General features: G+C 40.2%; 1 protein-coding gene across 1 annotated transcript in view; it reads right to left on the reverse strand.

The window, feature by feature from the left end:
- Positions 1–18,423, reverse strand: part of Msp300 (Muscle-specific protein 300 kDa) — a 480,743-nt gene extending 462,320 nt beyond the window's left edge. The window contains exon 1 of the mRNA XM_067767583.1: positions 18,153–18,423. The gene's annotated coding sequence lies outside the window, so the exon portion shown is untranslated. The remainder of the gene's footprint in view (positions 1–18,152) is intronic.
- Positions 18,424–19,794: the final 1,371 nt, after the last annotated feature.

Below are 19,794 nucleotides of genomic sequence, written 5' to 3' on the forward strand. Positions count from 1 at the left end.
TTTCGTTTCGATGCTTGATTTGAGTCTTTATTTTCGCACGTGTTTTTCATTCGATTTTTGAAAATTAACATCAAAATAAGGAATCTCGGAAATTCGGTATCTGAAATATTGCTTTGAAAATTTATTTCAAGTATCGAACTAGAATCACTTTCGAAAACCACTATTCTAATTTAAATATCCAGTTTTGATAATTTAAATACAATACTGATAAGACTGCGTATAACAAAGCTTGCCCTCTAAAAAGATTCAGAGGAAAAGCAAAGCCGCCATGGTGGAGCAGTGAGCTGAGTCTTCTAAGAAGACAGGTAAAAGAAATGTTTAAGCTCGCAAAGACCGCGGAAAGCGAAGCGTGTCGGGACGCGTACAGGGATCTACTGAGGATCTACAAGCATGAAATTACCAGGGCGAAGAGAAACTCATGGAAAAGTTTCTGTACGGACATAGAGTGCTCCAGCGAAACAGCACGGTTGAAAAAAATCCTAGCAAGGGGAAACATAGTTCAGGGACTAATAAAGAAAGAGAACATGGAATGGTCACGTAATAGTGAGGAATCCCTTGAGGTGCTTCTCGACACACATTTCCCATCGTGAGACGGTTTAGAAGAGCCAGCAGACATCACTCACACTTCGATCACGGAGCTAGTAATGCCGGGCTTGGTGACCGATACCAAGATAGAATGGGCAGTGAAAACGTTTTCTAAGTTTTAATCGCCGGGCCCAGACGGTATATTCCCGGCCATGTTACAAGTTTCAAGGATGGTGGTCGTGGAATGGCTTAAAATAATATTCGATGGGTGCATAAGGCTGAATAATGTACCGCACTCTTGGAGAACTGCTCGTGTAGCTTTCCTACCAAAGGCGGCGAAGATCGGTCACGTGTATCCCAAAGACTATAGACCCATTAGCTTAACATCATTTCAGCTCAAAACCTTTGAGAGGCTGATAGATGTATACATAAAGTCCAACGTGGATGAAAAGCTGCTCTTCACAACACAGCATGCGTACACCAAAGGCAAGTCGGTAGACACCGCATTGCATAGGTTGGTAATAAGCATAGAGAAATCCCTGGAATATAAGGAGTCTTCTTGGACATTGCCGGGGATTTCAATAATGTTGCAAAATGGGCGATTATGGATGGTCTTAATTACATTAAAGTACATCCTGCCTTAATTAGATGCATCGGCTGCATGTTAAATTGCAGAAAGATTACATCACAATGGGGCTTGTACGAGGCCACGAAATCAGTGGACAGGGGCACGCCGCAGGGAGTGGTGCTATCACCTCTGCTGTGGACGCTGGTCATCAACCAACTGCTCAGGCGATTCGATGAGGGGCCCGTAAAACTTACGGCTTACGCAGATGACGTTGCAATTGTCATAAGTGGAAAGTGCCTTCCAACGATTAGTTCTTTGATGGATCGGGCGCTTCGGGATATTCATACCTGGGCATCTAATGTCGGGTTGAAAGTCAATGCGGAGAAGACGGATATGGTCTTATTTACAAAGAGGTACAAGGTCCCAAATTGGACGGGCCCAACCTTACAGGAGAAACCTTACACAAAATATCTAGGAATCATCCTAGACTGTAAGCTGTCATGGAAGCTCAACGTGGAGGAGAGGGTCAAGAAGGCCTCAACGACACTCTATGCATGTAAAAGAATGCTGGGGTGTACGTGGGGCTTATCGCCCTCTCTTTCTCATTGGGTTTTTACAGCGATTGTAAGCCCTATTCTATACTATGGAGTTCTTGTTTGGTGGAGAGCCACACAATAAACAACATACCTCAAAAAATTAGAGAGGGTATGCAGACTATCGATGCTTAGCATTACGGCAGCCCTAAAAACAACCCCAACGGCTGCACTGTATGCCATTCTGCACATTCCACCTGTAGACCTGGTAGCAAAGATCATAGCATTAACAACCGCAACCAGGCTTGGTGCCTCGGGGCAGCTTGAGCGCCGACCATATGGCCATAGTAGTATAGCATCATCAATCACAAGACGAACAGACTACCTGATTTCCTAACTGCGTTTCGAGGGAGATCTTAAGGCCACAATAGAGGTGGACGTTTGGCGCAAGGGTGCGGAAATGGAGGAGGAGGCGATACATGTGTACACAGATGGTTCCAAAGTAGTGGAAGGAGTAGGGTCTGCGGTATACTGTGCTGATCCGGAAATAAGCAGATCCTACAGGCTGCCGGATTACTGCAACCTTTTTCCAAGCGGAAATATTAGCCGTAACCAAAGCAGTAGAAACCTTGGAAGAGAATAGCTTAAGATATAACCGTGTTAACTTTTATATTGACAGTCAAGCAGCAATTAAGGCAATAATCTCGCATAGCACATCATTTAAATGCGTGTTAGAGTATAAGCAGTCTCTGGAGAGAATTGGTACAGGGAGAAGCATACATCTATATTGGGTCCCAGGGCATGTGGGAATAGATGGGAATGAAAAAGCGGACGAACTAGCCTGCCTTCTGGCGTCACATGCCTTTAAATTAGGCTTGGTCAGTGATAGCAGATGTAGGAAGTGCGGCTTGGAGGAGGAAACGATCGAGCACGTTCTGCGCTCGTGCCCTGAACTTGCCAGGCTAAGACTCCAGCTATTAGGAGTGATACAGCTGTCAGATCTATAAGCAGCAAGTGGCTTAAGTCCCAGGAAGCTTCTAGTATTTGCCAAAATGACGGGGTTGTTTTATAACATAGGTCCTGGTTTTTGATAGGGTTTTTCAGTTTGGTCGTTAAAACAAACTTCTGGTAACACTACGGACTCAATCACTCTATGTGAGGTCCTCATGGACCGGCCAGTTAAACCTAACCTAACCTACTGATAAGTTTAAAATTGTATGACAATGTTCGAATTTCATATCAAAACATGTTATTCGAAGATTTTTTGAGAAATAAGTGTTTAAGTAGCTATACGATGTTTATTGTACGAAATAAGTCATATTTTCATTATTCGAAATTATACTTTCATTATTCGAGATTCATTTATGGTTCAATTTTGTTATTCGTAGTTAAAAATTTAACTTCAAAAGTTTTATAATCCAAATTCGATAAGATAAAATTCAAAAATTTGATGCTCGCATATGTACACCAAATATAAAATCGAAATTTGGTATTCGAATTTCGAATCAAAAATTGTATATTCGAAATCGAAAGTGTAAACTTGATATTTGTAACTCCATATACAATATTCGAAATTTCGTCCGAAATCCACTATCCACAAATAAAATTTTGAAGAAGTAATTTTATAAATAGCTAAACGATGTTCGATGTACGAAAGACGGCATTCGAAATACGGTGTTGTTATTTCCATGTTCGAAATTCTATTTTTATCATTCGAAACTACTAGCTTTATATATGTTTACGATTTGATACGATAATAAGTTAAATTCACTATATAAAATTAAAATTTTTTTTTCTCGAAATTTAATATGGAGTCCAAATATTAAATTAAAAATTTCATATTCGAATTTTGAATCAAAAGTTTTGATTTGAAATTCCATAAACTAAAAATCAAAATTCAATAGATACTCATAAATAAAACTCAAACTTCCATATTCGAATTTTTAAACTCCTAATAGAATATTAAAAAAAATGTTGTTCAATTTCAACCTTAATGTTTTAAAAGTTTTATATTCGAACTTCGAAACGATAGAAATCAAAATACACTTAAAAAAATCCAAAATTTTACACACAAAATTCAATATCAATCCAAAATATAATGCAAATTTCGATATTCAAGCTCCGATGCCATAAATGTTCGCAACTGAGAAATGCCACACCCAATTTTCGAAAGACAAAATAGGTATTTAATTACAATTTGGATTTGTGGTTGGGAGTTTGTTATTTGGACTTTTAAGCTAAAATCACAGTTTTACAAAGTTTAAAATTCTATATTCGGTATTGCTTATTTTGTTTGTATGACCGAAATTCCCTTTACGAAATTATTTTATAATTTTGAGATGCAAGATTTATTGCACAGTAAATTCGGTATACGCAATATCTTTTGGAAATTTTCAATATTTAAAATTTGGTATGACTTTGAATCGCAAAATTCAATGCTCGCAACTGAGAATACAGAACAGCTGCTTTAGCAAAAAAAACTTAGCTTAAGAATGTTTGACTAAATAAAACTAAAGTTATCATATTCGAATTTGTAAACTCCTTATAGAATATTAAGAAAATTCAATTCAATTTCAACCTTAATGTTTTAAAAGTTTTATAATCGAACTTCGAAACGCTAGAAATCAAAATTCAAATAAGAAATTCAAAATTTTACACACGAAATTCAATATTTATGAAAAATAAAATTCAAATTTCCATATTCCGGTTCCGATGCCATAAATGTTTGCAGCTGAGTCATGTCACACCCAATTTTCGAAACATAATATTGGTATTTAACTCGAATTTGAATTTGAGGTTGGGAGTTTGTTATATGGATTTTTAAGCTAAAATAGCGGTTTATTAAAGTTTAGAATTCTATATTCGGTATTTCATTATTGCTTATTTAGTTTGAATGATCGAAATTAATTTAAAATTCAAATTTTGTTAAGTGATGATAAGTACTTATTGTGTGGAATATTGTTATTGGGAGGAAATAGTATTGTATTTATTTAATGATCCATATATTGCAAATGTTGTTGTAATATTTAATAGTAAAAAGCAAAATTACAAATTGAGTTTCCTCTGTTTTTGAGCGAATAGGCCAATGACTTCTACCACTGTGATATCAATATTTCTACTGATACTTAATAGGGCAAGTCCATTCAGCCTATCTTCTCCGGTTGAATTCCTTATCCAATTTTTCAAACGCCTCAATGTTAAAAAACTTCGTTCACTGCTGGCAATGGTTACAGCTAACGTGGCCCCAGTCTTCAAAAAACTTGAAAACGTGTGGAAAAAATTCTTCATTACAAAAGATTTAATGCGTCGATGAATATCTTTGGGCGATCTTCTGCTCCAACCCAACGTTGTCTCCATAGAAGGACTTCATTTTTCACCATAGATACCGCTGGTCCAGTAAGTGCTGTCCACTGATCCATTATTATTTCGACAGTTTCAGAAACGTTTTCACCTACTTTTCTGACCGATTTATGAAGTGATCGATGAAAGGGATGCATATTAATTTGAGAAAATATTCTTCTGCTGAGCTGTTTTCCTAGTTTTCTCGATTTTTTTGACAACTCACAATCCGAGGAAATTCAATCTTCTCTCCGATAGATTCAGCTAATTCTTTAGCATCAAGAAACATTTCTTTGAACTTTGACTTAGCCGTTTCCCTCATTTCTTTCAACAAAACAGCCAGATCACCAGCCGCTGAAACTGCTGCAGAAAGATCAACACTTTTCCCTTGAAGGTAAGGGGTTAATAGTTGAGCCAAAGAAAAAATTTCGTTAATGAATTTTTTCTACACTGAAATAAATGGGAGCAAAGATCTAGTCTTCCCGTCCATCTTGTTTCTCACAATCGCTTCAAACGTTCTTTCTTTGTTGGATAATTCAAAGTTTCGACGGCATCCTTGAGAATAGCTTCGCGTTTTGCTGAAGGTCTGAAGAAAGAAATTATCTGCTTTGTGGACCCAAGACAGTTTCTTATGAGAGAAATGGAGCACGCTACATCAACCGCCAAATTCAAGGAATGGCTTGCGCAATGTACATAAAGTGCACACGGATACTTCTCCATCACTGCAGCAGCACAACCATTCCATTCTCCACTCATTGCAACTGCACCGTCGTATCCTTGGGAAACCAAAAACTCCAGGTTGATCTTCAGCTTCTTTGAAATGTTTATCCATGACGAAGCAAGTCCTCTACCAGTGCAATCTTCGATCGGGATGAACTGTAGCAAATCTTCTCGCAAAATTATACCATCTTGAGTCTTTTAGTATAACGGAAACATAGTGAGTATTGTTTCACGCCTCTGTCGGTTGTCCGATCAGAGAGTATAGTGCAGAATTCGCTTGCGTTGATTTTTGCAACAATATTTTCAAGAATTGGCAGTTTGAAGTAAGTGTTGCTTCAATGTTTGGTCACCAGCATTCATCCGAAATCTTAAAAAAGACCTGAAGTTACCATCATTATGGGGAGGAGTCTCGAGGGATATAGGACCAGAGTCACGATGTCCTCTTGAAGCTATTTCTTGCTACCGATGAAAATTATTGTTTCGACGATGGAGCGAAAGATTTATCGATTCCGTTGAAATTGAAACTATAAATATTTCGCAGGGGGTTTTATCCCCAACGCCGGGGGCCCCGTTACTACGCCACTGATCCGTAGCTTTCATTTGCATAGCAACGTTTCCAACACCAAATATACAAAATTCTGAACTCTCTTTATATTTAACATTCTATTCTTGAAGTTTATTGCTTAAATTTTGAGATGCAACATTTATTTCAAATTTTGAATATTTAAAATTTGATATGACTTTGAATAGCAAAATTCAAAGCTCGAAACTGAAAATACACAACAGCTGTTTTAGCAAAAAAAAATTTGCTTAAGAATTTATGACCTAGAAAATTCTAAAAATAAAATTGTCACATTTTTCCGGTACGATAAAAAAAATACAAAATCAATAAAACTTATTCCCTAACCTAGTAGCCTATTGGGACACATAACACCCCCAAATGTCACGAGCTGTGAAAACAAGAATTCAATTGATGTTAGCACTTTTATTTTTCACACATTACCGAAGAAAAAAGGTTTGAGTTCAAAAATGTTTAAAAATGGCGCTGACGACATTTTGAAAGTGAAAGCATTTACTATGTGTGAAAATACATTTATCTGTGCTTTTGGTACCAACAACATAAACCGATGACACACTGCCGACTTGTCGGTCTAATAAGAGCATATGTTCACATACGCACGCACGTGTGTTGTTATATGATTTAGAAAAAAAAAAACAAGAAAACATTTGGAAATACCAAAAACATTGTCAGTTTTGTATTTACACATTTTCCGGATTAATTTATTGTGTTGAGTAGTGGTTAAGCACATCATTATTCATAAATAAACTTCAGTTTATTTTTCAAGATTAAGTAGATACATTTCAATAGAAGTGTTGCGTGTAGGACGGGGTAGCGCTACAATGCATTGCATCATTGCGCTGTTATGAAGGATTGCGTTCGCTGCGTTTTATTAACAATGAACGGCGGCAACGTAATATCAGCAACAAAACTGGGTTGTTAAGCTTCTGTACTATGTGCCGAGACAGCGTGCCACAGAGCAAGACCTATAGTGTTGCTGGTCACGTTGGACGTCAAAAACGCTTTTAACTAAGTCATATCCCCTCCCAACATGCTTGAGGCACTAGAAAGCATTTTCAAGGTACCGCAATATTTGTTAGAAATTTTAAGAGACTAGTTAAGAGACAGTTATCTAGTGTATGAAATCACTCACGGTCAAAAAAAAAGGAAAAACTAACAGGTGGAGCAGCCCAGGGTTCAGTAATAGGTCCCGATCTCTGGAATATAACTTATGACAGTCTTATTCGATTGGACGCGCCACAAAGCACCTTCCTCGTTGCTTTTGCAAACGACGTGTCAGCTGTGACAACAGCACCAAGCTGCGAGCTGGCACAGCTAGAATTAAACCACGTTATGCGTAATGTAAATAGGTGCTTGAGCACGGTCTCCAACTAGCAAAAGCAAAAACGGAAATCGTCATCCCCACAAAGAGATGGATTCCCACTACCAGGAATATGACGGTTGGGGACCACCCAATAGAAACACTCACTTCAACAAAATATCAGTGAGTGAGGTTAGACAGCAAACTCACCTTCTCGGATCACATACGAGGAGCCTGCGAAAGAGCTGCGCGCACAATAGCGAATTTGAGTAGACTAATGGTAAACCCAGTTGGTCCAAAGCCATGCACAAGGAAGCTGCTTGCATCAGCCTCGGATTCTATTCTCTTATACGGTGCAGATATCTGGGCGAACGCTATGAAATACCGGAAGAACCGAATTGCCCTCACCTCGATCCAACGCATAGAGGCGCTGCGAATAGCTTCGGCTTACCACACGGTCCTGGTCGTTGCGGGAACCATACCGATATATCTTCTCGCTGAAGAAAGAAAAGCCATATACGACAACGGATTGCAAGCGAGTGCAGCTACTGTTGCCATGCGGGCGCGAGAAGAATCGATTCGACGCTGGCAAGGACAGTGGAGAATCCATGTTTGAAGCGACCACATGGAACGCTATATTTTTACCTGACCCAGTTTCTAACTGAACACGGTTACTTCCGCAAATACCTGCACAGAATGGGCAGGGTTGATAACCTGATCTGTCTGGGAAATTAGACCAAGAAGAAGAATCGATTCGACGCTGGCAAAAACAGTGGAGCAACAGCATCGTAGCAAAGTGGACTAGGGAACTAATCCCTGAATTGAATACATGGTTGAAGCGATAACACGGAACGGTATATTTTTACCTGATCCAGTTTCAACCGGGTTGATAACCCGAGCTGCCTGGGAAGTTAGACGATGTACGTTACACGTTCTTCGAATGCGGGCAAGTCTCCGATTAGCGAAGGCGGGTAGAAGAGATACTTTGCCACCTATACCCGGGCAGTGTCATCAATAACATGATGGATGGGATACGGTCAGCACATATGTGAGGCATATACCTATCAGTAAATGGCCTCCGTGGTGTGATGGTAACGTGCTCCGCCTATCACACCGTATGCCCTGGGTTCAACTCCCGGGCAAAGCAACATCAAAATTTTAGAAATAAGATCTTTCAATTAGAAGAAAATTTTTCTAAGCGGGGTCGCCCCTCGGCAGTGTCTGGCAAGCGCTCCGATTGTATTTCTGCCATGAAAAGCTCTCAGTGAAAACTCATCTGCTTGCAGATGCCGTTCGGAGTCGGCATAAAACATGTAGGTCCCGTCCGGCCAATTTGTAGGGAAAAATCAAGAGGAGCACGACGCAAATTGGAAGAGAAGCTCGGCCTTAGATCTCTTCGGAGGTTATCGCGCCTTACATTTATTTTTTTTATTTAAACGAGAAGACGGATGACTAGGGCATTAGCGTAAGAGTAGTCACGGAGCTCACGCAGTGCGTAACCATACCCGAAGTAATGCTGAACGCGGTCCCAGGTACAGGGATTAGCACGGGCCGTGGAAAGTTAAGTTTTTGTGGGTAGCCCTTCTTCGAAGAAGGGAGTCCTACACTCGTAGAGTCTCGCAGTGAGGCTTAAATAATCCGGTCAGTACATGAAGCATTTCCTCGTTCCACGAAACACAGAAAAAAAAGTAGCGAAACATTTCTTGTTTTGAAAGGCTAAAAGCTAACATCGCAATATTTTGTTCACCTTAAACGACGCATAGCGTTACAAGAGGCAGGAAAGTGCGCTACATGAGCGCTGTGGATATTCTCACGTCAATGGGCTAAACATCTATGATGTGAAGATTATGCTCCCCTCATATCTTTTGACCATAAATTATCTGTGGTCTTCAATAATCATCTTATGTAGGACACCGGCGCTTGTGGTGCGCTGGTGCTATTGTCCCAACGCTTTTAAGATGCGTTATTACCCAGTCCTCTAAATGCGTTGATGGTGAAAGTATATTTTTTATATTCTTGTATTTCTTTTTCCCACCTACATTTGCACGTTTCAATGTCTTACAGACCTTGCGAGGCTTTCGACCTTATGCTAACATTGAACAAGATTTTGGGCTTATGTAAAAGTACTATTTTCAAAGAGATTATCGTAGGAAATACATTCAATTGTATTATTTCAACATGGTACGAAATCGCAATATCATACATAAATGGTGTGTTTAGTGACATTTTAAGGAAGGACAGCAAAGTGTGAGAATAGGGAGTCAATTGCCTCCCATGTTAAATGAAGCTATGAAGTTTCTAGCCGCGACCATTTTCCATACATCAATCTGTTGCATCAGCACATATGAGAGATAAGGAAACTAGTTCGTGCGAATCTCTATATGATGGCAGAAAAATAGGAAGCTGTAGTGCTTAAAGCCACCAACAAGAGCTAAGAGGAACAGTATGTGAAATAACATGGCCTGGAGGGAGGTGTATACTGCTGGTAGTTGAGTACAGACAAGTGTGTATTTTTAACAATACAGAAGTTCACGCCTCCATTGCCTTTACCAAGCAGAATTTTTATTCCTGATGTCAACATTAAGGTTGAGCTCACACATTGCACAGTATTTACTGACCGTTTCAACCATAAATTTGGGTTATGAAGTATGTCGAGACTAGGAAGCATATAAAAGCTGTAGATGGGCAAAACTTTCGATGCTATAAATCTTAGAAGGTGTGACTATCTTTTGAAATCCCATTTTGGCCAGGTTTGCTTAGATGTCCGAGACCCTCGTGTCTGTAGCCATCTTTCGTCGACTTGACGGTAGATGTGCTCTTTTAGAATTAGCTTGCAAGTAGCAAGGGGCATAGGTTAGGTTAGGTTAAGAGGACGTGCGTGGGTGATACTCACATTTCCACTCGGAGACATTTTTGTCCATTGTGAGTGCCCTCAATAATTATAGGGTGGCGGCAAATTCGTTAAGCCCCATTACCTCCTAGCGGTCCTCAACGAACCACTTGCTTTCGCTGATGAACCCAAGAAGAAGCGAGACGTCCACCTTCCCAACCTCTGCCAGGCTGTCGAAGAAGCGTGAGCCCAGAAATCTGAGCCCTCTTCTTTGAAGCGCCGGGCATTGACAGAGAAAGTGTTAGATCGATCGCCCAATGATCTGTGATGACACCCGTAAGTACCCTCACCGCAGATTTGTTCAGTTTGAGAAGAAAGCTTGATCCCCTCCTATCCAAGCATGGCCATAAGGACCTTGAGATTTCGCAGTCAACCCTATTGGTCCATAACAAGTCCGTTGCCCTGTTCTCATTTTCGTCGGTTCTCTCTAGGAGACAACTCAGCGGTGGTCGGACGGAGCTGTCCACCTCACTTATATCTAAATCGGAACCATTCCTAGCCACCTCGTCCACGAGTTCATTCCCTTCAATGCCGCTGTGCCCAGGGACCCAGCAAAGGCAGACATTGAGATGACTTATAGAAGCAGAGAGGCTCTACACCTCCGCACGATGTCCGATTTTATCATGTTGGACTCTAGGCATACCTAGGCGTCCTCAGTCAGGAATAATCTGCCAGGCGGTACAGTGCCTACCGAGTTTAACTGCAATGCATTTTTCACCGATGTCCCTACGCCCTCTGGGACCCATGTGAGGTGTACACGCTTCTGCTGGCCCAACACCTGAAGAGATCGGCGACAGCTATGTGTTAGTTTAGAGCTAAACAATCCGATTGGATGTGACTGAAAATAAAGATTTCATTGCTGATAATTACGGCTTGCATGATGACTAATACTACCGCTTGGCTTAGTAACGTCGGTGCATATGGAAATGCTGCCGTCAACAGCCAGGCATCTATCAGACTTCGCCTTATCTTGTCCGCGGGGAATGTTTTAGTGTTGCAATTGGACAACTCTCTTAAACACAGGGCTGACGTTGTCGCTGTTCGGTAACCACTTATGCTGAGGATACTAGATCTTTGGACTTTACGTGAAGAAAAAATTTCGGTGCACTTTATTGGACACTGCCGAAATCGTCTACATTGTTTTAGATTCAGTTAGTAAATCAATCAACCGGAAACAGAGTTTTATCTTTCAATGCATTCACTCAAGCCAATAAATGCCTCTTTGGACTACGTAGTTGAGATGTAAAGTACTCTCTCGGCAAACAAAAATCATGCTCTAAAAGTCATCTGCTATATGGTGCAGAAGCATGTACCTTGAAAATATCAGATGAGGCAGCTCTGGGAGTGTTCGAGAGAAAAGATCTTTGAAAGGTTTATGGACCTCTACGTGCGACGGCGAGTACCGAAAAGTTTTAATGATGAGCTGTATAAGCTTAACACAGACATCAGCATAGTCCTATGAATTAAAACACAGCGACTACGCTGGCTAGGCTATATCATGGGGATACTGTTCCGGCTAAAAAAGTATTCTTATCGGAAACCGCCTATGGAAGCAGATGTAGAGGGCGGTCTCCACTCTGCTGGACGGACAAGGTGAAAAACGTTTTAAATTCGATTGGTGTGACCAATTGGCGCCAGTTACCCCAAATTAAAAACGACTGGCGCACCTTATTGGACGGCCAAAACTTTTTTAACCCATTCTACACTACCAGTGCGGATGGAATCATTACTGCGCAACTTCAAAAGTCTTTAGGGATTTCCTGCCGCTGGTTGACCATCATCTACACTAACTGCCTCAGGCTTAGCTATATCCCGAAGTCTTAGCACACGGTTAGGGTCACCTTCATTCCGAAGGCCGGCAGAAGCTCTCATGTATCACCTAAGGATTTCAGGCCAATCAGTCTCTGGTTGTTTCTTCTTAAGGGTCTTTTGCCAAGAGCTAAATGTAAGCCGCAAGTTTAAGTTGGCTGATCACTGCAGTGTATTCCAAGCGGAAGTTGCTGCTATTAAGGATGCGGTGGATGAAATGCTATCCAGTGCTACTACGGTTAGGGAATTTAACATGAACTTTGATAGCCACGCGGTTATAAAGGCTTTGAGCTCAACTACAGTGCGATCGAGGGTGGTCTGGAAGTGCCTGACCTCACTTGCGATTGCATCGAATTACTTTACAATTAAGATTATCTGGGTCCCGGGCCATAGTGATATCCCGGGTAACTGTCAAGCGGATCTCTCATCCCGCATCGGTATAACTGAACAGCATAAAGATTGCTGTAGGGATTTCTGGATTCCGCTGGCCACCTGTGGATCACTGGGCCTCGAGTCAGCTCAGCAAACGTTGGGCGGACACCACGTCTTGCAGGGTAGCAAGATCTTTATGGGCGAAAGTGGATGGCAGAAGGTCATTGGGGTTTTGACAGGGCACTGTCCCATGGGTATCCATGCGGTACTTCTAAATATACTGGAAACTCCATCCTGCTGCAGCTGTATGGAGGATGATGTGGTGGAATCATCAAATCACTTTATGCTTGATTGCCCAGCTTTTGCCAGAGCTAGGCGAAAGTACTTCGGTCATGACTCACTTGGATCTCCCGAGGATTTATCCAAAGTTGAGATCGGTATCATTCGGAGCTTTATCGTTGCTACCCAACGATTCTCTAAGTAGCTAGATCTAAGTCACCGTTATTTTTGTTGTATGTGGTATCACAACGGACTTTCGTGTTGTCCAAGTGAGCTTTCCTTATCAGGGCAGCTACCACCTAACCTAACCTAGCCCACACTACCAATGTGCCTGACAGCAAAGACTTCAATAGCTTTTGTTTATTAGAACAAAACACAAAAATTAATTTCACAATAAAACTAAATTTTAAACTAAATAATTCATCGAAGCAAAATCCAATCATAACGCTCATATTTTTCTCATATTGTTTTATCTCTTCTAGTTAATCAATCGTGTCACAAACAAAGCGAAGGTCTTCTATATTCTGCAACAGCACATTTTTTCAATTTTGTTTTCGTAAATTTTCGAATTTTTTTGTAATTTCCACCGACACTTTTCATTTTCTACCGATCGCGATAAAAGAAAATATTCGCAATGTGGCCATCGCACCAGTCATCCAGTCAATCCATGGCAAGGCGAGTTAGCGCCAACAGCTCATAGTCACACACATACACACATAGCTAGCAGCCAACAACATAAAACTCATCAGCAAATGCTATAACAAACAAACAAACGGCAACAATAATTTAAACGACCAACAAAATGATCAGCAGCAGCAGCTCCCATTCAGATCGCCACAATACACTTTGCGGCCAATTCATTAGACGAAATGAAGTAGTAAAAGAAAATTTTCGAAAATGATTTCGTTATTCAAAAATAGAAATGAACTCAGTTCGTTAAACTTTTTCAACCGAATTTTCCGATGTTGTTGCTGTTGTTTTTGTGATTTAGGAAGGAATCGATGCACAGTGGGAAATTTGTAATTAATTTATTTCAAAGTGACCCTCACTATAGCAGGCACCTTGTCGTTGGTGTGAGGGCTTAGCCGAACTCCGTGGCACCCGACTATGGGACTATGGGGATGGGTGGTTTAGGGGCCTGCATCTACGCCGTTTCGCTTCATTTGAGTGCGACGAGATGTCGTTGACCAAGAGTTGCCAACCCCCTAATCCATGGGGTTGTCTGGTTGGGAAATTTTTGAGCGCGGTCGACCAAATTGAGTGCCCTTTCTCCAACGACATGCCGATGAAATCACGGTCATCTTTAGACGCTTTTTTCGTCTATGCGACGTAATAGAGATGACATTAGGGCCCATTTATAACGTATAACTCACGGATTTTGGAAGGACTTGCTTGAATAATCCTCAGTTCCGACGCCAATTACAACTGTTATAAGGAGGGAAGCACAAGCCGGAACAACGATATTCCTCACCAAATATGGCCGTTCACGTTGGCGCCAGAGTGCAAAAATAACAGAACATACAATGTACGTGTATACAGATGGCTCTAAGTGAACGGAAGAGATCAGGTCTGCTGTTTACTGTGTCGATCAAGCAATAATAAATAGATAGCACAGGCTGCCAGATTACTGCAGCGTCTTTCAGGCGGAAATTATAACCATTAAGAAAGCAACAAAAATTCTGCAGGAAACTTGCTTAAGCTGCAGTCGTGTCAGTATATATATTGATAGTCAGACGGCGATTAAGGCAATAATCTCACACAGTACTTCATCAAGAAGTGTTCTGGAATGCAAGGACCAATTGGAAAAACTTCGCTTAGGCCGTACCATACATCTGTACTGGGTTCCCGGTCATAAAAAGATAGAAGGTAACGAAAGGGCCGATGTGTTGGCAAAGGAGGGTGCAACACTCGCTGAAATGACAATAGATTTTCCAAATCCATTTGGAAGAAATCAAAAGAGACAGAAGTTGCATAAGATCCTTCAAGAAGGAAAGGCGTGGACAAACGCGCGGGTCTTCAAAATCTCTAAGCCCATGTACAAAGCCTACGATATTAGATTCACAAAGTGGCTCATATCTCTGAAGAGAAACTACTTAAGACTCACGATGGGCATACTACGTACTGAACAGGAACGGTTGAGCACGTTCTGTGTTTGTATCCTGTGCTCGTCAGGTTTCAGCTATTAGGGCCGTCAGAGTTGCCAGATCTAGTATTTGCCAAGATGATGGAGTTATTCTAAAAGATAAGTCCTGGCACCTTATTGGGGTCCTTCCGTGGTCATCAAATAAACTCTGGCAACAGTATGGACACAATCACTCTATGTCATATCCTTATTGAAAGGCCCATCTCAACCTAACCTAACATCTTCTGATATATACCATCCCTAAAATATTGCAGCAGAACTATCGAGTTTCAATGCCTCGGGGCAGCATCAGCGCAGACCTTGCCATAGTAGTATAGCGTAATCAAATATAGGATGAATTATTCTCTACCTGGTTCAGATCATACAAGCTACGAGATCACTGTAGGGTTTTGTCTTGATCGCGGTCTGCATATCAATATACATATTGACGCAATCGCAGCTTAAGATGCTTCCTCCAGAGTTTCTACGGCTTTCTTAAGGCTACTTACGAAATACACCGCAGGCTTCTGGCAGCCTGCATGAAAGCAGTAAAGTAGGCCCGACCCCTTGCGTTAGTTTGAAACCATCGTATGTAGTATGTTCTGCCATTTCAGCAACCTTGCGCCAACGTCGTGCACCGAGGCAGATATATTTTTGACAATTAGGTCTGCGGGTGGGATGTGCAGAATAGCATGCAATGCTGCTGTCGGTGTAATTTTGAGGGATCGCGTTAAGTTTTTTGGTAAATCCCCTTTTTGTTGTGTCTGTCCACTACACTGGGACCGCATAGTAAAGTATGGGCTTGACAAAGGCTGTTAATACCCAATGTGAGAGTTTGGGTGATAGGCCCCACGTGCATCCTGGCATCCTCTTGCCCTACAACTAACTATCTAGTATAATTCCAAAATATTTTGTGCTGTAGTTTTCTTTTAGGGTTACCCTTCCAAGCTGAGGCTTTGTCCAATTAGGAACCTTATATCACCTAGTAAATAATACTAGATCGGTTTTTTTCACGTTAGCGATAACCCCATGCCCAGACAAGTACAGCTGATTGTTGGTAGACATCTGCCCCTGAAATGTTATTTGCATACGCCATAGTTTGACTGGCCCTCTATCGAATAGCCTAAGCAATTAGTTGATGACCAGCGTCCACAGCATTTGTGATAATACTCCACCCTGCGGCGTTTCTGTGTTTACAGTGGCCTCACATAGACTCCATTGCTGACCTATTTTGTGACATTCTTGGCAATGTGCAGTGAAGCACCTAGCGCATATTCTTGGAGTTACAGCGCTTTCTCTTCGTTCATCACCATCCTATGCAATGCAATATCAACTGGCTTGCCTTTGATGTAAGCATGGTGTGCTGAAGAGACCCGGTCTATGAAAGGGTGGCTTATGACTAAAAAAAAAGAAGAGCACAAACGTCCTGAAGAAATGCATTGTTTATCTTTAACATCTGTTTCTCGCAATTGCTTTTTTGAGTCATAAGCCACCTTTTCATAGACCGGATCACATATGATGAATTTCATATCAAAACCTATAAAAAAAGGCACATTTTGAACCCGACCCCCTCAGATTTTGATGAAATTTTACATAGAGGTACACTTTACCTATACAAGCACAACCTCAGTTTTAGAAATTCCATTTTTGAAAAATTGTGGGGGTGGCAAGCGGTCAAAGTTGTGAAAAATGCATGAAAAATGACAGTAATAGGTACTTTTGAGCTGTGATAACTACGCAATGGCTCAACCGATTTCAAAGATCTTGGTACTATTGGAAAGGTATTCAGATCAGCTTTCGAAAACATACACTGTAAAATTTGCATTTAAATAATAATATAAAATTTTAAACTTGAAACAAACTTCAAAGGCCAAGCGTTTTAAAGTGTTTTAAAGTAAAATATATATTTTTTTAGAAAGGTCTGTTTAATATATATAACATATCCAAAAACTAAAATGGCGTATTTTTTTTTTTTTTTTTTTTTTTTGTTAATTTTAAGTAAATGCATCTCTTTATTTTTAATATTATGGTACCTTTAAGCTGTGATAACTACTGAATGGCTCAACCGATTTTAAAGATCTTGGTACCGTTAGAAAGGTATTCAAATACGTACGTATACCGTAAGAATTTTTATTTCGCTGAAAAACCATTTTTTTAAGGTTTTGAAAAACTATACCTGGAAAAAGTTACAAAGATCAAGCATTTAAAAACAAAAAACATGCTTTTCAGTGTAATAAAAATTTTCTCAGTGTACCTAACCTAACTTAACAATTTCGATAGCCGATTAGAATACCTCTCCAATGGTACCAAGATCTTTGAAATCGGTTGAGCCATTCCGTAGTTATGACAGCTCAAAAATACCTACATATTACCGTCATTTTTCACGCATTTTTCACAATTTTGACACCTTGCCATGCCCACAATTTTTCAAAAATGCAATTTCTAAAAACGAGGTGGTGTTTGTATAGGTAAAGTGTACCTGTATGCAAAATTTCATCAAAATCTGAGGGGCTCGGGTTCAATGCATATCGGTTTTGATATGAAATTCATCATATGTGTGTTCCCTTAACAGTGAATAATTTCAAAATGTTAGGAAAACTCTTTCCGAATCGAAATTTTTTTTTTTTTTTGCGGCAAACTTCTGTAAAACTCCCCACTGTGCATACTGACGATGTTCTTGTCGATGGCTGATGATTTTGCTGGCTGTTGGCGATATTTACTGCATTTAATATGCCCGTGGAGCGCGTTCACACACACTCACTCAATTTTCAAATTTCCACACGGTATGATATTTTAGTTTTTCACTTTCTTTTAATTCTTTTTTAGTATTTAATTTCACAGAAATAAAACGATATTTTCTTGCGATATATACAAGTTTTATTCATCGCTGATTGTTTAATTTGTTATTGCAATTTTTTCCAATCATCAATTCTCATTGTTTTTTATGTGCGCTGTATGCATGTGTTTGTGTGTGGGCTGGATTTCTTCTCACGAATTAATTGCTTAAATATTCACTTTAAACAAATTTTCTTTACGCGTGTTATGTAATACATTTGAAGAACGTTTAATATTTTGAACACAAATTTTCATTATTTTTAATAATTATTTTACTGACCATAAACACTCGCTGGACAAATTCGAGATCGATCGATACACAAACTATCGGTGCAAACGTACAAGGAGATGCAACGAAATGCAATTTTCCTCAATTTTTAAAATCGAACAGAACAAAACTTTTTTTATATATGCCAGAGGAGCGCTATTTGTATCTATATATTTATATATATGTACGCGCGTATATATATATGTATACAAATAAAGAAAAAACTTATTTTAGATGAAGAAAAACGGAAAATCTTCTAAGGAAGAAACCGAGAACAACACTCAACGAGTACGAAACACCAACTGAAAGAATTTTCCACTTTGTAAGAACGTTGATGGCCGAAATGAGGCGATGATGCCAAGAGTCGCCAGTGCAGATGATGAGACATAGTGCACACGCATATACACATTTACCGTTAATATTACGGTAAAAAATATCGATGAAAATATGCCGATGCCAAAACTGAAGACGCTGCTCTTGTTTCTTTGATTTGTAAGAGTTTTCAAATATTAAGTTGCCCCTTAATAGTCAGAAGACCTCCGCTCTCAATATTTTATTGTATGCAATTTTCAGACAATTTTAAGGGTCATCATTTATTTTTGTATGATCTTATACTAACCTTTTTATGTTTACATATTTAAAGATCTCTTTTCACGATGCATATACGTGATAGACTCAAAAGCTACTTAACTTAGGTTACATTTCATCTAAATTGGTAACCGAATTGGTAGAAGTGACGCTGCTAAGCTAGAAATGATTTTGATTTGTTACTTGCTTACTTTCTTAATTTGCGCTTAACCGTTTAAACGAAACGAAACATGGCACAAGTCGCCTTTTCGCTGGGCTAGCTGGCGCCAATTGATCACACTAAGAGAATTTAAATCGTTTTCCACCTGGTCCTTCCAGCAGTGGGGCCGCCCACTTCCGCTGATTTCATTGGCGGGTTACGATAAAAATACTTTCTTAGCCTAGCCAGCGTAGCCCCTGATATGATGGTATGATAAGTGACTTGTAGAGCATGCCTTTCGTTTGCCGAAAGAGAACTTTACTTTTTAATTGCCTACTTAGTCCAAAGAAGCACTTATTAGCAATAGTAGTGACTCTTCGTTGGATTTCAGAGCTGATGTTGTTGTTTGTGTCAATGCTGGTTTCCAAATAAACGAAGTATTTTACTATTTCCAAATTATGGCTGCCAACATTGGCGTGGTTGCCAAAACGCAAATGTGCTGACGCTTTGCTTGTGAACAGCAGGTACTTCGCTTCGTCCTTATTCACCATCAAACCCATCTCTTCCGCTAGGAGTTAGCAGAACTTACGGCGCGTGTGCTCAGTAATTGCACGCTTTTATAGAATATTGTTCCAGAACGGTTAAGTTCTGCAGCTAGTATAATTTTCTCCCCAGATTCACCAGGGGGTCACCCTGTCTGAAACCTCGTTTGGCTTCGAACGGCTCGGGTAGGTCCTTACCAATTCTGACTGAGCTGTTGGTGTTTGCGTGGAAACTAAATTCAGACATAGCGGCATAGAGGCAGCTCTTTTTTTATGCTGTGGAAAGCGGCTTTTAAATCGACAAAGAGGTGAAGTCAATTCGTTTTTTTTGCGAGTTTTTTCTCAGATTTGGTGCATAGTGAAAAGAGGTAATCCATCAATGCCC

This window comes from Eurosta solidaginis, chromosome 2 (assembly GCF_040869045.1).
Source record: "Eurosta solidaginis isolate ZX-2024a chromosome 2, ASM4086904v1, whole genome shotgun sequence".
Lineage (NCBI taxonomy): Eukaryota > Metazoa > Arthropoda > Insecta > Diptera > Tephritidae > Eurosta > Eurosta solidaginis.